We start from the raw sequence: 4,262 nt of genomic DNA, 5'->3' as shown, positions 1-4,262 counted from the left end.
TAGTTTATAACCAGCAAACTAAATGTTGACCACATCAAAGCAAAATTGATCACATGAAAATTCTGCATTTTAAAAAGTTATTTTCACTTCAGCAACAATTTCAAATATGCCAAGCTTATCCTAGTACATCCTGTACCCATTGATAGAAAAATAATTTTATGAGTCTACAAAGATTTCTTAAGGCAGTTATCTAAATCTTCATTTTTATTCTCCCCAGAGAAAATAAGGTGAATAGTTTTGGGGAAATTTCTATGATACGGAAATTGGAATAAATGACTATATACATAGATTTTGAGAGTTCTGAGCCATTTAGCTACCTTTTCCAAAGACAGATTTTGAAGTTTTTCTTTACTGTTCAGAGAAAATGTTCTTGATTTTTTTTTTTTTTTTTGGCAGTGACTTCTTTTGCTAAAAAATTGGTTATTAATCCATAGTCCTTACTGTCATATTTAGGATTTAGATGCTGCTGCTGCTGCTAAGTCGCTTCAGTCGTGTCCAACTCTGTGTGACCCCACAGACGGCAGCTCACCAGGCTCCCCCGTCCCTGGGATTCTCCAGGCAAGAACACTGGAGTGCGTTGCCATTTCCTTCTCCAATGCATGAAAGTGAAAAGTGAAAGTGAAGTCACTCAGTCATGTCCGACTCTTCGAGACCCCACGGACTGCAGCCTACCAGGCTCCTCCATCCATGGGATTTTCTAGGCAAGAGTACTAGAGTGGGGTGCCATTGCCTTCTCCGGGATTTAGATGAGGTTGTCACAAAAAGGAATTCACAAATAATTGCATATGCTCAGCTGCATCTGACCTTTGTGACCCTGGGGACTGTAGCCTGCCAGGCCCCTCTGTCCTTGGGATTGTTCAGGTCATACTGGAGTGGGTTGCCATTTCTCCTCTAGGGGATCTTCCCTACCCAGAGATCAAACGTGCATTTCCTGCATCTCCTGCAGTTCAGGTGGATTCTTTATCATTGAGCCACCGAGGAAGCCCTCACAAATAATTCCTTAAGTTGGAATGATTTGTTCAGTTTTGTATTTTATTTAAAAAATTTAAAAAGCGACTGATGGTGGTGAATGCTTTAAGTGGACAGCGGTAAGGGAAGCTGAGCAGTCTTAACACTCTGACTTGCAGTGCAGGAGCAGAATTCCCCGGAACAGCAGTTGGTTGATGGCTTTAGTCTATATAGACAGCATGAGGTCCATAAAACCCACATGTGATTTTAAAACTTTTAACTTTAATGACCTTCCTGTGTCATAACTCAGGCAGGCCGGAACAAAACCCATACTGTTAGCAGTACTGACTAGTGAAGAAAACAAGGACACTGGGATCCCGTGGAAACATGAGAGTGAGCCCAGGAAAGCTATAGGGCTGGCTGCTTATCGGGGACTGGTATGGGAGTAACCTGGAAAGTCCACAGATAGCATCCAGGTGCTGGGAGCATGCCAACAAGCAGAGGGACAGGAGGTTTTAGAGAATCTGACAGTTTAAAGCAGCATTCCAGCCAGGCCTAGGAATAAAACAGATAAAATACATCTTACTGACACAAGGAACAAGATTTTGTTTGTTTATTTTATATTTAACATGTATATATAATATATATCCACAATCTGTCTATATCTATATATCTGTGTATGCATACACAGAAACTAAACCAATAAAACAAAAGAACTATAGACATAATGTCAGGATAAGTGAGCTGTCCTTGGTTTAGGAAGGTAGACCCAGAAGCCTAGGCACATGGCCTCAGGGGTGTGAAACACTCAACCTTCCCACTAATGCTAATACTGTGAGCACTAGATCTCATAGAATAAGACTTAATTTCACCTTACTCATCAGTGTTTTGTCTATAGAGGCACTCCTTGTGGTAGGTGGGATTGGCTTAGAGAGTAGGTAAGATTTAGCTTCTAGATGAAGAGCTCTGGTAGCTAGATGTATGATGTATTTGTCCCTCATTTGATAAAGACCTCATTTTGGTTAGTCATAGGTAAAGCTCACCAACTCATTCTATTATAGACCTTGTTTGGGATAGGATCTATAATAATACAAGCAAATACTTACCTATGATGAGTGTTTGAATTATCTTTGAAAATATTTTAAAAATAATCTTTATGTTATCCTTTTATCTAATACTTTATTCATTAATATTTTTAAAGTGATTAGTTATTTGATACATCTGCATAAAACTGGGGCTTCCCATGTGGTATTAGTGGTAAAGAACCTGCCAGCCAGTACAGGAAACAAAGAGACGCGGGTTTGATCCCTGTATTGGGAAGATCCCCTGGAGAAGGAAATGGTAACCCACTCCAGTATTCTTGCCTAGAGAATGCCAACTTGAACAACTTCATGCAAAACTATTTTTCAAAACCATATATATATAATACACACACACACACGCACACACACACACACACATATATAAAATAGGTATATAAAATTTTTAAGAAAATAAAGTACAGTTTACAGATTATAGGTGCCTATTTTACTCCCTTAAGAAAGATAAAATATCTGCATGCAGGAAAATCGAAAATCTTTAATCAGGGTTCTGCGAGAAGTTCTATTATTAAAAATAATCATTTGTCAGCACAAACTCACCCCTAGGTTTTATTATAACTGTCATTATATAATGTATATTCCCTGTTTGCCCTAAAGGAAAGAGTTAAATTTATATACACTCATAAAAGTACAAGCATACTGTCATTGACTGGGAGGCAACACTTACTGTAATAGAGGCACAAAAGTCATAAAAATGAACAAAGAAGATGTGCATATATATGTTCTTCCTGACGATAGAGGCAAATTATAAAATTCACTAGACTGCTCTCTTTTGTCAATTCATATCATTGATTGCTAAAATCCAGAGATGTTTACTCATTATTTTTGGATTCTTGACAGTTATTCTTCATTTTGTTTAGGTATAAATAATATACTCCCCCAGAAAACTGCATGGTGAGTCAATCATTTTCAGTAAACATTACTTTTCTATTGAAAATATAACTTCCTCCAGATGTTGGGTTAAAACCAAAATTGGCATTTAACCAGTCTAGACCTAAAATGTGAAGATATCAAAGTGGAAGCTTATTTTTTCTTAACCCTGGCTGCTTCTACTACAGATCTTTTAAAACCAGGATTGGAAGGAGTTTGAAGAATAATATTATTTTAAAAAGCATTACACTTCTATCCATAGACATATATGGGAATTATCAGGGTTTTTATCCAGTGATGAATCTTATTTTCTGAGGATGAGAGATGCATAGTCTCATATTATCAGCCTTCTTTCTGATGCTCCGCTCCACTTGCTTTCATTTTCACTGTCAACTATTCCATACGATTCTATTTTTAAAAAATCCATGATGACTCATCTTCAGAAACGTGACCATTCAGACTTATATCTCAATTACATGAGATAAGTGAAAGAATTTTAATGAAAAATGTAGATAATCCAGAAATCAATTTATTTGACTTACAGGTCTGTTTGTAACTTTTTAATACAACAGTGTGGAGAGGTGAGTTTTGTGTGCACAAGCTAACAAAGGGAGGTCAAATCAAAATGTGTTAAAAATTACTCACAAATCAATCACACATCTACATGCATGTGAGCATACACACAAATACCAGTTCTAGAACTGACCCAGAATAAGTATACTGCTTCTTAACAAGCAGACCTTTTGTTCAATGTTATAGCCAAACTACCTGATCCAGAACATGCCTTACTGATCGGTACTTAGTTATTTGTTGACTGAATAAAGAAATGGATTTAAGTTGGATACAATGTAAAATTTGTGAAGAATTTGAAATTTTGAACAATAACTCCAAGCTTCCTAACATTGTATCTGCCCTCCCTCTCTTCCTTCCCCACCTCGGCCTGGCCAGATACTGGACATGTCCTCTCTTCTCCTCTGGTTCTTTTTGTTGTTGTTCTCTGGTTCTTAAAGATCTATGTGTAGGGCCTTTAAGATTGATTTGTGAGCCTGAACTATCAGAAAGTTTTATAGATCTAACACTTCAAACAAGGGATGTTAAAACCAAATCAATTGACTTAAAAATAAATTATATCCTTTGTCTAAAATTTTCCCAGGGATAAAGTAACAAACCAATATCCGGAATGTCCCTAATCTTACTAGAATAGGATGGTTTTTGTGGTTGTTTAGTCACTAAGTCGTGTCTGACTCTGCGACCCTTTGAACTGTAGCATGCCAGTCTCCTCTGTCGTTCACTATTTCCCAGAGTTTGCACAAATTCATGCCCATTGAGTTGGTGATGCTATCT

The 4,262-nt window shown here is 37.2% G+C and overlaps 1 protein-coding gene across 1 annotated transcript in view; it reads left to right on the top strand.

Moving 5' to 3' along the window:
- MDGA2 (MAM domain containing glycosylphosphatidylinositol anchor 2) overlaps window positions 1–4,262 on the top strand; it is a 917,184-nt gene that overhangs the window by 104,456 nt on the left and 808,466 nt on the right. The window lies entirely within an intron of this gene.

The sequence above is a fragment of the Bos indicus genome, chromosome 10, assembly GCF_029378745.1.
Source record: "Bos indicus isolate NIAB-ARS_2022 breed Sahiwal x Tharparkar chromosome 10, NIAB-ARS_B.indTharparkar_mat_pri_1.0, whole genome shotgun sequence".
NCBI classification, from domain to species: Eukaryota; Metazoa; Chordata; class Mammalia; order Artiodactyla; family Bovidae; genus Bos; species Bos indicus.
The sequence above is the reverse complement of the archived record's forward strand: the minus strand, read 5'-3'. Positions and strand labels throughout refer to the sequence as shown.